We start from the raw sequence: 17,873 nt of genomic DNA on the forward strand, positions 1-17,873 counted from the left end.
TGGGGCCCTTTCTGCAGCTGGAGTGCAGCTAGAAGCAATATTAAAAGGTTTTGCTTGCGAAAGCTTAACTTTAACTGTCTTGTAGTCTCTTTCCTCGTCAGGTCAGAAACTCAGGACGTGGAGTGTCTGTTAATGTCTCCTTCCCCGTCGAGCTGGAAACGCAGAACAAGGGTGTGTCTACCCGGGGGACATATTTATCCCTTTCTGACGAGGAGGAGATTGAAATGTGGCGCTTTGCCGATCCTGGTGTGTGATTGACCACTGTTATCTGAAGTAGCTCGGTGTTATCCACCCGTTTTACATTTTACCCATGCATTATTTCTTTACCAAACCTCTTTCAAATTATTAAAGACACCAAAAATGATATGAAATGTTTAAACCGTCGTCCATGCATTTGTTTATCTCTTAATAGGTCTGTGCCATGACCTGTTGTGTTAAGTCAGTAACCATTGACATAAACTGTGCTTTGAATGAAGATGGAGTGGATGTGATGCAGTTTAGATCAAATTAAGGCCTTCAAATGTAGGTATGAATGGATTTAGATAGATCTCTGTGGCCTCTCTTCATTTCAGTCACTGCTGCTCCATCCAGGAGGTCCTGAAGGAAATTCTATGGCAGTCCTTGCCTAAACCTTAGGAATGAGTTTGGTGGTTAGAGTCAATGTGTCGTCCAATGAGAAGTCCTCTCCTTGGTTTTGGTGGGTGCAGAAGGTTCCCCTTCCTGCTCTGGAAGAGGTGTCTGGCAGTTGTCCCAACATCTTATCTGATGTTGCTGAACATTTGTTAATGTTCATTCACCAAAGATCCAATCACAGTGTGGCACATCATCTTCCACACCAGCAGCCCTGTCGTAAACATGTCCCTAGAATGCCATCTTAACTGTTCTTCACAGCACCATCATGTGCTCACAGGCCAGGTTTGCTTTACACACTTCCCTGAGACTCAGACAATGGGTCCTGACACATGTTGTCTAACTCCAATAGAGTTTAGAATGTCTGTAAATGCCAATCCCAATGAGTCTTTTTTATTATCTACATGGATATTAACATCACCAACAACAAGGACTTTATCTGCAGCCAGTACTAATTCTGATAGAAAATTGGCAATCTCTTTGATAAAGTCTGTATGGTGTCCTGGTGGCCTGTATACAGTAGCCAGCACAGAGACAAACAAAGAGATGCGTTTTTGATAATGTGTTATGTGTATGCCAGGTTAAAGAGATGTGTTTTTAGTCTAGATTTAAACTGACAGAGTGTGTCTGCTTCCCGAACAATGTTAGGAAAGATTGTTCCAGAGTTTGGGGGCCAAATAGGAGAAGGATCTACCGCCTGCGGTTGATTTTGATATTCTGGGTATTATCAACTGGCCTGAATTCTGAGATCGCAATAAACGTGAAGGACTATAATGCATTAAGAGCTCACTTAGGTACTGGGGAGCTAAACCATTTAGTGCTTTATAAGTAAGTAGCAAGATTTTAAAATCTATACGATGTTTAACAGGAAGCCAATGCAGTGATGACAGAACTGGGCTAATATGGTCATACTTCCTAGTTCTAGTAAGAACTCTAGCTGCTGCATTTTGTACGAGCTGTAGTTTATTTATCAAGCGGGAGGAACAACCACCCAGTAGAGCGTTACAGTAATCTAACCTTGAGGTCATGAACGCATGAACTAACTGTTCTGCATTTTTCATTGAGAGCATATGTCGTAGTTTAGATATATTTTTCAGATGGAAGAATGCAGTTTTGCAGATGCTAGTAACATGGCCTTCAAATGAAAGATTGGTTTCAAAGAGCACACCCAGGTTCCTAGCTGACGACGAAGACTTAACAGAGCAGCCATCAAGTGTTAGACAGTATTCTAGATTGAAGAAGTTTTCGGTCCAAAGATTAGAATCTCTGTTTTTTCTGAATTTAGTAGTAGGAAATTACTGGTCATCCAGTGTTTTATATCAGCTATACATTCTGTTAATTTAGCGAATTGGTAAGTTTCGTCAGGGCGTGAAGAAATATAGAGCTGAGTATCATCAGTGTAACAATGAAAACTAACGCCATGCTTCCTAATATATTTTAATGGCATGAAAAACAAAGTAGTGAAACTAACAGTAATGCATGAGTTTGTGTGCAAAAGAATATCCTATAAACTGTGTTCAGATCAGATGTGTGGAGTCAGTGTGGTTTACAATATGCACTTTATCACACTGAACAACATGTTTACTCAAAAGATGAAACACTTCACTGTGTTTTAGTGTCACTATATATCAACTCTAGCTGGATTTAAACACTCAGTTCAGATCAGAGGAAGTTCTCAACCACAGGAGGAGCTGAAGATGATTAAAGGAGGAGCTGTAACTATATAATGAAGAGAAAGAGTGACAGAAACAGAAAATGGCTGATCAGTGTGATCTGTGTCTGCTGGGACTGATCATTCTCTCTTCACTTCTCACAGGTAAAGAAATCTGGATTTTCTCTAAAGACATTTAGTGGAATTAGTCTGCACTGTAAAAAAAATCCTGTAAAAAACTGTAATTTTCCGACAGCTGGGGTGCCAGAAATATACCATAAAATAACAGAAATGTCTCGTAGAAATACAGAAATTTTATAGTTTATAACTGTAATTTTACATAAAATCTTCTGTATTTTCTTTATCTTTTTAATGTTTAATGAAGGACATTTACTTGTGTAAAAAGAATAAAATGGCCTATAAATAAGGTTGAATATAGCAGCAACCTATAGCGCTGAGGGGCTCAGCAGCAGGACAGAATCCGTGACGCATTTCCATGCTTTTAACATCTATTTATTGTCGTGATGAAATATAGTTCATATAACACTTGAAACTGTAGAAACATCCAGGATTAGGAATGATTAAAAACAGTCAACAGATGAATTGTTGGTCAAAACTGGTCGACAGATGAATCACAAGCAGTCATTAGAAACAAACAATTAAACAAAGCAGGAAAGAGCGAGTGTTCTCAAAGTCTGCGTGACGCTGATGGAAATTTCTGTGCAAGTGAATGGAGGGAGATTGGACTCTCTTCTGAAGAATGTTCTCCATGTATTCTCCATTTGGGTTGAGAGTGAAAGAACCTTTTGAACAAGGGTGTCAAACTCAGGGATGGAGCTAAACTCTGAGGACAGGAACTAATGAAACACACCTGAACCAGCTAATCAATGTCTTCAGGAATTCTAGAGACTTCCAGGCAGGTGTTCTGGAGCGGGCTGGAGCACTTTGCAGGACAGTGTCCCTCCAGGAGCGGAGTTTGACACACATGCTGTGGACTGACCGTCATCTGCTTTCTTGAAGAACAGTCTCAGCTTTCCATCCCTTGGGGTTTATCTTGAGAAGGCATCTGTCAAACAAACAACATGAGTGATGAAACAGACTCTCTACTTTTAATAAATTAACAGTAAATAGTGGAAAATGGCACAGAACATGTTTGTGGAGGGAATTTACAAGAGAGACAGTGTGAATGCCAGAGGATCTACATTAACCCAGATACTTTTGCATATTCTTCTTTATGTTTTGGTCTTTCTTTCACACTCAGATTTTTTTCAGTCATGGATGGATGATGAAAATTCATCTTTGCATCACAGAAATAAATTATAGTTCAAAGTATATTCAAATAGAAACCATTATTTTAAATTGTATTCATATTTCACATTACTGTTTTTTTCTGCATTTTCTTATTGTTTTTTTTCTCACTTGGTCAGAACAAATGTGGCATACATGTTACTTGCTCAGATGACATTCTCCGATGTCATGAAATGAAATTCATGGAATGAAATTCTTAATTCTTTCAAGATGTACAATAATCTGTGATTGAGAAGTACAGTATCCACACTGATGTGATGACTGACAGCAAACATTAGATTCATCCGCGCTGACGAGCTGTGCCAATCCTCAACGCACGTAAAGATGATAATTCCGCAAATAACTGCAATTACAGGTTTCAAATAGAGATGGTGACAAAGAGGCAAAACTTACGGACTGCAGCTTTAAATGTCCTTATTGAACTAAGGCAGGGGTAGGCAAGTTCGGTCCTAGAGAGCCGCTGTCCTGCAGAGTTTTGCTCCAATCTTAATCAAACACACCTGAACAAGCTAATCAAGCTCTTCAGGATTACTAAGGCTAAAGGCAGGTGAGTGTGTTTTTTCAGGGTTGGAGCTAAACTCTGCAGGACAGCGGCTCTCTAGGACTGAACTTTCCTACCCCTGAACTAAGGCCTAATCCTGGCTTAGTCTAAGCCCTGTCTGTGAAACCAGGTCATAGTTTTTATATCATGTGCTATGCTGAGTCATTTATCCTGATAGATCTCACATATTTATTTATGGTCCAAAAAACATATTATAGAGGCGCTGGCGTCTTCTTCACGCTCAAGCGCTGAGAGTTCTGCGTTTTTTACCGGTCGGTAATGTTCAACTTTGAGTAAAACGCTGCGCTCATCACTGCCACTTATTAGCCAGCCGTCCAATCAGAGTGGAGGAGGGGCGGGACAAACACAACACTGGCCAACTGTCACAACATTCTTGCTGTACAGCAAGGCAAGGCAAGGCAATTTTATTTGTATAGCACATTTCATACACAATGGTAATTCAAAGTGCTTTACATAAAGAAGAATAATAAAAATAGAACATAAGGAATAGAAATAACAGTAAAAACAGAGAATTTCCGTTCCAGTAAGAACATCAAACAGGTTCTCCCCACTCAGTGACGCACCCACTGAGAATCCTGTTGAAAGTGCCCTAGTTATTGGCGATTCTATTACACGGAACGTGAAAATAGAGACACCAGCCACCATAGTCACATGTTTGCCGGGGGCCAGAGCACCTGACATCAAAGCAAATTTAAAAGTGCTGGCTAATTCTAAACGTAAATATTCGAAAATCATTATCCACGTCGGCACAAATGATGTTCGACTTCGCCAGTCGGAGATCACTAAAATTAACATTAAAGAGGTGTGTGAACTCGCAAGTACAATGTCAGAAGAAGTAATTTGCTCTGGTCCCCTTCCTGTTCGTCGGAGTGATGAGATAGTTAGCAGATTATCATCACTCAATGGCTGGCTGTCTAAGTGGTGTCCGCAGAATAATATAGGTTTCATAGACAATTGGAAAAGTTTTTGGGGCAGACCTGACCTGTTGAAAAGAGATGGTATTCATCCGTGGAAACATGGGAACATTGACGCTGCGTATTCGCTTTGGGAATGCAATCCCAACTAGGCCATAAGACCAAATGCCTGTATTATATTTCAGGATGACAGTACTGAGGACCCTGGAGTGGAGCCCAAGTCAAGGTTGTAGAACCTAACGAAGGTATGCTGAGATGACCACACAGCAGCATCACAGATATCATTGAGGGGAACCCCCGAAATCAGAGCCTTTGAGGCAGCCAAACCCCTGGTAGAATGTGCCCGGACAGCCAAAGGCGAGGGCTGTCCAGATGACTTATAAGCAAGAGAGATGGCCTCGACCAGCCACTTGCTCATTCTCTGCTTAGACGCAGGACCTCCCTTGTTAGGGGACCCGTAACATACAAACAATTGTTCTGTTTTTCGCCAGAGGGGAACTCTGTGGACATAGGTGTCTAAAGCCCTCACTGGGCAGAGCAGATTTAGTTTTTCCTGATCCTCATTTGTGAAAGGTGGAGGACAAAAGGCCTGTAGTACAATAGGCCCTGGGACATGAGTAGGGACCTTGGGTATATACCCAGGTCTAGGATGCAAGAAAGCTTTGACCATTCCAGGCGCAAAGTCTAAACATGAAGGAGCAACTGTAGTGATTTTTACTCCATTCACCAGATGACCTCTTCCTCCTTTTGTAATACGGGGCACCAGTTAAGAATACTATCTTAACAATTTAAGAACACTCCAAAAGAGCTGTTCAATAATTCAGAATTAATATAAAATGGAGGGAGTCGATCAACTGATTTATCTGAAGGATTTGTGAGAGTCCGGTCAACTAGTAGAGTCTTTGGTCATCAACACAAGGAAGACACAGTTATAATAAAATCAATGAAATTTATTAGCAATAGACATGCAAGAGTAAATACCACAACGATTAATAATGAAATAATGAATATGCACTTCTAAAAGATAGTAAAATAATAATCAAAGGAGAATACTGAATTAAATCAAAGGAACACATAAATGAAGGGAACACCAAATGGATAAATGCAATGCTGTTGGCCACGCTATCATATGCAGTACCCATTGAGAAATGTTGGGAAGAGGGAAGAGGTTTCCATTCCTACAGAAATTCTACTAAGGGAACCAGTCTCTCGAGACTGGCCTCTGGTGTTTTTTGAGCACTTGGCTCGGCGCCCTGAAGCGGCGTACCGGCAGGGAGCAGCCGAATCAAGCGCTGGCTGACCCTCCTCAGAGGGTCGGTGGGGACCACTGTGCCCTGAAGCACACGAGGTGGCAGGGTTGGCAGAACGGCCCCCTGAGGGCACTGGAGGGGAGTTAACTTTATAGATTTTAATACAGGACCCCCTCCGGAGGGGGCTGCCCTCAGAAGTCCTGGGCCAATGGCGTCAGGACTTCTTCGAAGCCTTCTTGGCGGTAATAACAGTCCTCAGATCTGTTTTACCCCGGGAAGGCTTCGACTGTGTTGCCCGTCCCGGTCCCCAAGCTCTTTGCGGGGGAGCACGGGCGGCAACACTCTGTTTCTGTTGCGCTCTATGCGTGGATGAGGAGCTGCTAGACGGGAGAGAGCGGCGAGGGAGGAACTTCTGAAAGGCCGCTGACTGCTTTTTTGCCTCCTGGAACCTCTCGACGACTGAAGTGACAGAGTCGCCGAAGAGGCCCAGGGGAGACAGCGGCGCATCCAATAAGACGCTCTTATCTCTTTCTCTTATATCAGATAAGTTTAGCCATAAATGCCTCTCTGTTGCCACCAGGGCTGCCATAGAGCGGCCGATTGTTTTTGCCGTCCCCTTGGTGTCACGGAGAGTTAGATCAGTGGCTTTTTGAAGTTCCTGTATTACTTCAAAACTCGCCTCACCGCTCTCATCAATCTCCCCCAGCAGGTCAGCCTGATATGCTTGAAGGACAGACATTGTGTGTAAACACGCTGCGGCCTGACCTGCTGAGGCGTATGCTTTGCCCACCAGAGCTGATGTTGTTCTTAATGGTCTGGTGGGCAACGTCGGGGATTTTAGGAACGACGCAGACTCGGGCGAGAGATAGCTTGCAAGTGTCTCTTCGACCCGAGGCATCGTCCCATAACCATGTTGTTTAAGCCCCAGTATGTTGGGATATATTGACGTTTGAGGGTTATAAACACGATATTGTGCTGGCTTTTTCCATGACCTCGACACCTCGGTGTGGAGGTCGGGAAAGAATGGTAATCCCCGACGCTGAGGCTGTGACTGGGCAGGGAGAAAGCGCTCATCCAGTTTGCTTTTATGACACGCTTTGGGTCTTTCTGCTGGCCATTCGATATTAAATTTTGCCACTGCCCTAGTCACAACCTCAAGCAGCTCCTCATACGCTAGAGATGAGGATGGCGAGTCCTCCTCTCCAGCTTCAACGCTCACCACATCCAACCCCTCAGAGCTAGACAGGTGAAGCACCGGTGCCTCTCTTTTGGGGGAAGAAACCACAGCGCGTGCTTCCGCAACCAGAGGAGAGACACTGGGTCTGGCGGGTGAGGGCCAAGATAGGGCTGGGCCCATCTCTAACCCCTCCGCCAGATCCATCTGTGAACCCCAGGAATGAAGCTGCCGCTGTGCCTCGGCAGCAGTGGGACCCGATCCCTGGGGAACACTAGCCGCGGTGCCTTCTTTATCTTTTTCAAAGAATGCCCGGCGTGAACGGAGTATACGGAGCGTTAACTTTTCACAGTGCACACAGACAGCTCCCTCAAGAGCTGCCTGGGCATACTCCACTCCCAAACAGGCTACACACATCTCGTGTGTATCCCCGCCCGTGATGAAGCAAGGGCAGGGAGGAACACACTGAACAAACTGCTGCTTGCCTGCTTGTTTTTTCACCATCATAAATGTGTCTTTTCACTTTCTATATATATAAGTGCTTGGTGGACTCAAAATACTCTTGCCCTCGGACTAAGAGATATTTTCAAGCTGTATAACAGACAAACAAAATCAAATAAGACACACAATACACAGAGCGCTTGCTGAAGACACAGAAGCTAGCATTCTTTGTTCTCAGGGGTGCTTTATAGTTTCCTGGTCCGTGACGTCACCTGCTCTGACGTCCCGTTACACTATTGGTTCGATTACACAAGTGCTTTAAAACGTAATCACGCAGAGGCGTTCCCAAAGCGAATACGCAGCGTCGATGTTCCCATGAAAGGGAACTAGAAGTATTTCGCATTTCGTGGAGAGAGAGAATGATTGAGTACAGAAAGGCCTTAAAAACTGCTAGATCTGCCTATTTCTCAAAACTTTTAGAAGAAAATAAACACAACCCTAGGTATTTATTTGATACAGTGGCTAAATTAACAAGAAATAAAGCTTCAACTTCTGATGTTTCCAAAGAGCACTGCAGTAATGACTTTATGAACTTCTTTACTTGCAAGATTGATAATATTAGAGAGAAAATTATGACCATGCAACCGTCTACTACAGTATCGTGTCAGACAGTGCATTGTAGTGTCACTGAGGAAAAATTCATTTAATTTACTGCTTTAGGAGAGGAAGAATTGTCTAAAGTTGTTAAATCATCAAAATCAACAACATGTATGTTAGACCCTATACCGACTAAGCTATTGAAAGAGATGCTTCCAGAAGTTATAGATCCTCTTCTTAATATTGTTAATTCATCTTTATCACTAGGATACGTACCAAAAACTTTTAAGCTGGCTGTTATTAAACCTCTTATTAAAAAAACATAACTTGATCCTAGAGAATTAGTCAATTACAGGCCGATTTCAAATCTCACTTTCCTGTCAAAAATACTAGAAAAGGCAGTTTCATCACAACTATGTTTCTTTTTAGAAAGAAATAGTATCTGTGAGGATTTCCAGTCAGGATTTAGGCCGTACCATAGTACTGAGGTTGCTCTCATTAGAGTTACTAATGATTTGCTCTTATCATCAGATCGTGGTTGTATCTCTCTATTAGTGTTACTGGATCTTAGTGCTGCATTTGACACTATCGATCACAATATTCTCTTAAATAGACTTGAACATTATGTTGGCATTAGTGGAATTGCATTATCATGGTTCAAATCATACTTATCTGACCGTTATCAGTTTGTAGTAGTAAACGATGAGATGTCGTATCGATCACAGGTTAAATATGGAGTACCGCAAGGCTCAGTACTAGGACCGTTGCTTTTCACTCTGTACATGCTACCCTTGGGAGATATCATTAGGAAGCATGGCGTTAGTTTTCATTGTTACGCTGATGATACTCAGCTCTATATTTCTTCACGCCCTGACGAAACTTACCAATTTGCTAAATTAACAGAATGTATAGCTGATATAAAAAACTGGATGACCAGTAATTTCCTACTACTAAATTCAGAAAAAAACAGAGATTCTAATTTTTGGACCGAAAACTTCTTCACGCAATAACCTAGAATACTGTCTAACACTTGATGGCTGCTCTGTTAAGTCTTCGTTGTCAGCTAGGAACCTGGGTGTGCTCTTTGATACCAATCTTTCATTTGAAGGCCATGTTACTAGCATCTGTAAAACTGCATTCTTCCATCTTAAAAATATATCTAAACTACGACATATATTCTCAATGAAGAATGCAGAACAGTTAGTTCATGCGTTCATGACCTCAAGGCTAGATTACTGTAACGCTCTACTGGGTGGTTGTTCCTCCCGCTTGATAAATAAACTACAGCTCGTACAAAATGCAGCAGCTAGAGTTCTTACTAGAACTAGGAAGTATGACCATATTAGCCCAGTTCTGTCACCACTGCATTGGCTTCCTGTTAAACATCGTATAGATTTTAAAATCTTGCTAATTACTTACAAAGCACTAAATGGTTTAGCTCCCCAGTACCTGAGCGAGCTCTTAATGCATTATAGTCCTTCACGTTTATTATGATCTCAGAATTCAGGCCAGCTGATACTAGAATATCAAAATCAACTGCAGGCGGTAGATCCTTCTCCTATTTGGCCCCTAAACTCTGGAACAATCTTCCTAGCATTGTTCGGGATGCAGACACACTCTGTCAGTTTAAATCTAGACTAAAAACGCATGTCTTTAACCTGGCATACACATAACACATTATCAATTTATATTTTCAAATCCGTTAAAGGATTATTAGGCTGCATAAATTAGTTCAGCCGGAACCAGGAACACTTCCTATAACACCAGATGTACTCGTTACATCAGAAGGAGAATGGCATCTACGCTAATTTAGTCTTTTTGTTCCTTGCCTTGTTGGCTTGCTTAGTTGGGGACACTTTACATTTGACTTGATATTTGATATTCAATAGTATTCTTGACATTTATTCAACAGTGCTTTGATCTGCCTGCATTGACACTATTCTTGAAGAGCTGCTGTGCAGCAAAAATTATGTACCAGATATCAATGTAAAGCTGCTTTGACACAATCTGCATTGTAAAAAGTGCTATATAAATAAAGGTGACTTGACTTCAGCTGGATAAAAACGCTTTGGTGGACACACGGCCTAGCGGTCATGTGATTCCAGTCATCTCAGCTGTAACAGCGACGTTCAGGTGACAGACCAGGAGAGGTTTAAGCGGTATCTTACTTTTACCCCACCAGTTTGTGGAGGGTTTGGAAAGCATGTTGCTGCTATTGTGGATTGTTTGTTTCGAGATTTTCATTGAAAAAGACCTTCAAATCTCCAGGCAAGGGCACAAATCGGTGTTGTCCGCAACTAATACAAGATGCTGCATTCGAAAGTCTCCATCAGCATGAGGGAAGACACAACATTTCTGGACAGAATTTGTCACTGTTTGCTGTGCTTTAACAAACATGAGCCCAGCTGTTGTGTGAGTGTGCCTGTGACTGGTACATAGTTTTAATGAAATTTCTGTATATTTGTGCAACTTATCTTTTGTCAAATAAACACAATTTCATATGACTTAACTGTGTTTATTTAGAAGTAATTATGTGTTATGTATAAATAGAATTATATAGGTGGACATGCAGAAAAAAATAGCTATCAAATTTCAATTACACTAACAATAATTGAATAAACTAACACTTGACAATAAATGAACAATGTGCAATAACATTTGACAGTCACAAATGTGTGGGTTAGTGTGATCTTGCACCCGGTCACAGTGAAATTGTTGATGAGCTTCTAATGACTTAAAGCTTCTGAACTCATTGTGTATCTGATCCCATAAACCAGGTAATTGAGGATGTCAGGGAATGTGAGCGATGCATCTGGGTTTTTTTTCTGGCAGGTTGTATGGGTCGAGGGTGTTAATGTCAAGCAGTTTCTTGAAATAACTCTGCTTAATGAAGTTATTTAGTTTCTCCTGATATAACCCCTTTCGTTTCACTTTCTCCTTCTCCATTTCTTCCCATAAAACTGTGCTGTATCACAAAATGTATTTATTAAATTAATCTGCTCTCTCTCTCTGTTGCTCTTTCTCTCAGTCTCGCTGTCAAAGTAACCATGGCAACGGATAGCATATCCTGCTAATATGGCGGCGCCTTCCCGAAATGCAACGCAAAGTGAAAACATTGTCAAGTCAAGTCAAGTCAAATTTATTTATATAGCGCTTTTACAATTGGTAATTGTTTCAAAGCAGCTTTACATATTAGAAGCACAGAAAAAAGGGAAGTGGTTAAAAATAAGTTGTACAAACAAGCGTGGTAATATGTAACATATACAAGATGGTGCTACATTAAGCCAATGTTGGCTGACTCCCAGGGGTGGAAAAAAACCCCTAGGAGAAAAACCCAGCGTGCTAGCACTGGGAAAAAAGTCCTACGAGGGAAAAAACCCCTTGGAAGATATATATAATATATGAAAATGGATATGGAGATCAAAATCTGAATTATACATTTTTATTATAGAGATTAAAAATAGATTATATATAAATATATGTAAGCGGATACGGGAATTAAAAATCTGAATTATAGATGCAGCCAGAACTGGATATGTAGGCCCATTGTCTCCTGGGCTACGTTGTAGTCAGGTCCAGACGCAGGTTCTCCATCTGATCTGGATACGGCCTGGATCCAGCACCCGGCAAACCTCAGGATAAGCAGAGAGACAGATATTAGCGGAGATGCCATTCTTATTCTGATGTACAGGTATATCTAGTGTTATAGGAAATGTTCTCGGTTCCGGCCGACCTAATTATTGCAGCGTAACAATCCTTTAACGGATTTGAAAAATGTTAATGTATTGATAATGTGTTATGTGTATGCAAGAGCAAAGAGATGTGTTTTTAGTCTAGATTTAAACTGACAGAGTGTGTTTGCTTCCCGAACAATGCTAGGAAGATTGTTCCAGAGTTTAGGGGCTAAATAGGAAAAGGATCTGCCCCCTTCAGTTGATTTTGATATTCTGGGTATTATAAACTGGCCTAAATTCTGAGATCGCAATAAACGTGAAGGACTATAATGCATTAAGAGCTCACTTAGGTACTGGGGAGCTAAACCATTTAGAGCTTTATAAGTAAGTAGCAAGATTTTAAAATCTATACGATGTTTAATAGGGAGCCAATGTAATGTACAGAGTGAAAAGCTACGGTCCTAGTACTGAGCCTTGTGGTACTCCATATTGAACCTGTGATCGATACGACATCTCTTCATTAACTACTACAGACTGATAACGGTCAGATAAGTAAGATTTGAACCATGCCAAAGCAATTCCACTAATGCCAATATAGTTTTCAAGTCTTTTTAAAAGAATGTTATGATCGATAGTGTCAAAAGCAGCACTGAGATCTAATAACACTAATAGAGAAATACAGCCACGATCGGATGATAATAGTAGATCGTTTGTAACTCTAATGAGAGCAGTCTCAGTACTATGGTATGGTCTAAATCCTGACTGGAAATCCTCACAGATTCCATTCTAAAAAGGAGCACAGTTGTGTTGAAACTGCCTTTTCTAGTATCTTTGACAGAAAAGGTAGATTCGATATTGGCCTGTAATTTTCTAAATTTCCGGATCTAGTTGAGGTTTTTTAATAAGAGGTTTAATAATAACCTGCTTAAAGGTTTTTGGCACGTATCCTAGTGTTAAAGATGAAGTAATTATATCAAGAAGTGGACCTACGACCTCTGGAAGCATTTCTTTCAGTAGTTTAGTTGGCATTGGGTCTAACATACATGTTGTTGATTTTGATGATTTTAGATAATTCTTCCTCTCCTATAGCGGCGAATGATTCTAGTTTTACCTCAGGGACACTACAGTGCACTGTCTGAAGCGAAACAGTAGACGGTTGCATGTTTATAATTTTCTCTCTAATATTGTCAATCTTGCAAGTAAAGAAGTTCATAAAGTCATTACTGCTGTGCTCTATGGAAACGTCAGCAGTTGAATCTCTGTTTCTAGTTAATTTAGCCACTGTGTCAAATAAATACCTAGGATTATGTTTGTTTTCTATTAAGAGATTTGAAAAATAAGTAGATCTAGCATTTCTCATAGCCGTTCTGTACTCAATCATTTTTTCTTTCCACGAAAGGTGAAAAACTTCTAGTTTTGTTTTCTTCCAACTACGTTCAGCTTTTCTCACAGCTCGTTTTAGAGCCCGAGTGTGCTCATCATACCACGGCGTTAGTTTCCTTAATCTTCTTTAGACGTAAAGGAGCGACTGCATCTAATGTGCTGGAAAAGAGAGAGCCAATAGTTTCTGTTGCAGCATCGAGTTCTTCTAAGTTGTCAGGTATACTAAGGCGATGAAACTGCTACCTAACGTAATTGTGACCTAACTCCTCATTGTCTATAAAAAAACAAACAAAAAACCCCCCAGAAATTTTGTTATTTCACAGTTACATGCTTTTCACATTATTTTATAGCGGATATGTAAATTCTGTAACTTTACGGAATTCTCAAAATAGAGGAAAATTACAGATTTTTTTAGAGTCTGGAAAGAGTTGATTTGAACATGCTCAGTTTATTCTTGCACACATTCACGTTGTGATCTCAGAGTTGTGTATTGATACATACAGATCATACTGTATTATTCCTGATACTGGACATAGAGTCACTCAAACATCTGATGATCAACAATTATCTTCATATTCAGAGATTTCAACAGCTACATGATCAAGACAAACACTTTATTCTGGAGAGTGTGATGATTGTGTTCATGAGGAAAAAAGACTTGAATTGACTGATTTATATGCTGATATGTTTCATGTCTTCATTTATTAATATATATCATAATGATCACTCAAATATACTGTGTTTCAGGTACCAGTGGAGTGGGCGATGATCATGTGTTCATCAGTTCTGGTGAAAATGTCCGTCTGTCCTGTAATAATCCTCTTTCTGACTGCAAATCAACTACATGGATCTACTATACCAGATTCAGACATTCAGCAGTTAAACTGATTGATCGAGGGATAAAGGAGAAAGACACAGAGAGACATGAGAGACTGAGTCTGGGGTCTGCTCTCTGAACATCAAGAACATCACAGAAGAAGATTATGGATTATACAGATGCAGACAATATGTGAATGGAGAACAACAAGGAACTGATGAACGTGTTTATCTGCATGTTCTTCATGGTGAGTTTATGATTATGTGATCAATTTAAAAAGAGCAGATTCTCCCTTTAAACTCACATGATGATTGAAGAGTCTGTGATTTGTGTCTTGTGTTCAGTTTCAGTGTCTCCATCATCATCATTATCATCATCATCATCATCCTCACAGACTGAGATCTGTCCAGGTCGCTCTCTGACTCTCTCCTGTCAGTTGTATTCTAGATTCTCCAGTGAGCCCTGCTTAGACAGCAATGACATTTCCTCTCTCAAGATCCATAAAGCTACTAAAAACATATTTAAATCAGTTCATGTGAGTACAGTGGTTCAACCTTAATATTATAAAGTGACGAGAATATTTTTGTGCACCAAATAAACCAAAATAACAGATTATCAATATGTAGTGATGGGCGATTTCATAACCCTTAAGGAAAAGTTTTGTTAAAAACATCTGTGATTCTTATATGTTCCAACAGAATATTATAAGGGACATATATGCTGAAAACCTCATATTCAAACTGCATAATATTGATGCATTTTCAATCCTATATATCACATGTCCCACATACAACTAAAGTCTTCTAGATTTTCATGATGTAAAAACAGGAAAATAATACAGATTTGATATGAATGTCCACAGTGAAGACGCCACAAGATTGTTAATAACAAGAATACACCCTCTATAAGACATGTGAGGGAGTAACCATTTCCATTTTTCCAATCTACCTTTTATTTTCTCAAATAGACCTTCCCAATTTTTCTTTATGAAGCTTTCATTTCCCAGACAGACACCAAGATATTAAACCTCCTCTTTTCCAAAGCAATCCGCCAGGTAAAGTGGGAAGATCTCCACTCCAGTTTCCCACTAATATAGCTTCACTTTTCCCCCAATTGATTTTAGCAGAGGAAATGCATTTAAAATCATTAACAATTTTTTTAACTTGTTCTAAAATCTTCATTGACAGGGCTATATCTCGAGTAATATTCAGAGTGTACTTTTGACAAAAATCTTTTATAAGAACTTTACCACAATCCCACCATTGCTGCAATGAAGCATAAACATGTTTTTGCTGCTTAAAAGTTTCCTCCAAAAAACTAAGATTATCTATACATTTGTTATCGCTTAATAATGAAGTATCAGAAATCCAGTATGCTCTCGTACACTTAACATACTTAATTAAAACACTGCACAGAACTAAATTGTGATCAGAAAACCCCACTGAATGATTTGACAAAATTTTAAAAAGCACTATAAATTGTCAAGTCGTGCCAAAGAGATGTTCGGTACTGTGAACCCAAGTATACTGATATCACATAAATATCACATAAATATCATATATCACATAAATCATGAGTCTCAATCAGCTGTACTAGTGTTTTCTGAGAAGCAGCATGTGGTTCTATATGATTTCTATCCAACTTGTCATTAGCGGCACAAGTAAAATCTCCACCTATAAATAACAACTCTTGTGGATTTAAACCTTTCAAAACAGCTTCTACCTTTTTAAAGAAAATAAGTCTTTCTGATCCTTCAGTAGGTGCATATAAACTCATAAGCACCATAGTGTTTTTTTCAATTTTAGCTTTAATCTTTAAAAACCGACCACCAAATATTTAATCAACTTTACAAGATACAGGTAAAAATGTTTTGAAACAAAACAGCAAGACCTCCGCTAATAGAGGATTTATGGCTTAAGATAATTTGTCCATCCCATTCTCTTCTCCAGTCGCTCTCATTTCTAAAATCACTATGTGTTTCCTGTAGAAACACTATATCAGTATGCTTTTGTCTAATAAACTCAAACAGCATCATTCTTTTATGACCATATCTGGCACCATTTATGTTTAGAGTTCATATTTATTTTAGAGACCAGAACAAAAAGCTGCCAAAAGAATCTTTTTTTTATTTTTTTATTTTAAAAGTTGACAACGTCATCCTCCTTGGTAATTTGTTTTTGAGTTTGTTCACAATTTTTCTTAAACGGTAAACCTCTACATCTTGAAAAACTCCCTCCTTCATAAGGAACCTCACATCATTTACGAATTGTTTGGAATCAGGGAAGAAATCTTCAGCTTTCATTCCTTTCATTCCCTTTGTTTCTTTCAGAAATCTGCTAATGTCTTCAGCTCTATACACACAAATCAGGTTTTCATTTTGAGAACTAGTGGACAGATTTGAACACTGAGACATATTTGAATCAGAGGAATCTCTATCACTGTCTGATCCTGCATTCTCACTGTCACCATCATTTTTCTTGACTTGTTAATAGCTTTTCCACAGCTTTTCTTCTTTCTTTTAACTGGGATTTTAAAAACAGATTCTGCTTCCTTCTCAAATTCAACATCATTGTCCTCAACACCCATTTCATCAGCATCTACCATGCAAACATTTCCAGAAAATTCAACCTTTTCATCGGACATCAACAGTGTCATTTTTATTAGACTTTCCAGTCTCTGTTGTATCAATTTCAATCTCAGTAGCTTCAACTACAACCGACTCATGTTCAGCGGCTTCTACTACAGACGTACGGCAATATCCGCGTCCCTCGCGATCTCATCCGGGACAGCAGCAGAAAACTGTTCCGAGTTTGTACTTGTACCTGCACTGTCCGTTTTATTAGGACAATCACGAACAAGATGTCCGATTTTACCACAACTAAAACATTTAATTGTGGTATCAGATGTAGCAAACACTGTGTAGTCGAACCCATCGATTTTGAACTTGAATATCAGATCGATGTCAGCACCATAAAAACTTGATGATGTTTTATTAACAAAATTAGGGAGGAGCAGGTGCAGATAATTAGACTAATCATCACAGGTGGAAGTATTCAGCTAATCAACCAACGGAGGTAAATATACTGCAGCCTTACCTCTGTTCGATTGACAGCTTATCAGCATCCCACTCCCCATCCCCCAACTATTGGTCAAAAGTAATAAGCACTTATGTCACATTACAAGCGACTGTATTAATTCAACTATTTTCCTAAAACTGTCTCCAAATGTCTCACATTGTTGCAGATGTTCTGATGCATTGATTTTCAGCTCTTCTTTTTGCCTCTGAGCTGCTTAAACCCTTAATCTCTGCTTGCAGCTATATTTATTATTATTTTAGTTTTATTGAAGTGATTGGGGTGAGATTGATCTGCATCAGTGTAGATGATGGCTGTTATCAGTACTTGAATCCAGATGAATCGAAACACGACCGACACTCACAACCAGTGTTGCCAGACGTACGATAATTATCGTT

The 17,873-nt window shown here is 39.8% G+C and overlaps 1 pseudogene; it reads right to left on the reverse strand.

The window, feature by feature from the left end:
- Nucleotides 1-1,195: 1,195 nt before the first annotated feature.
- On the reverse strand, nt 1,196-3,726 carry LOC137002851 (uncharacterized; annotated as a pseudogene).
- Nucleotides 3,727-17,873: the final 14,147 nt, after the last annotated feature.

Source organism: Chanodichthys erythropterus, chromosome 3, assembly GCF_024489055.1.
Source record: "Chanodichthys erythropterus isolate Z2021 chromosome 3, ASM2448905v1, whole genome shotgun sequence".
NCBI classification, from domain to species: Eukaryota; Metazoa; Chordata; class Actinopteri; order Cypriniformes; family Xenocyprididae; genus Chanodichthys; species Chanodichthys erythropterus.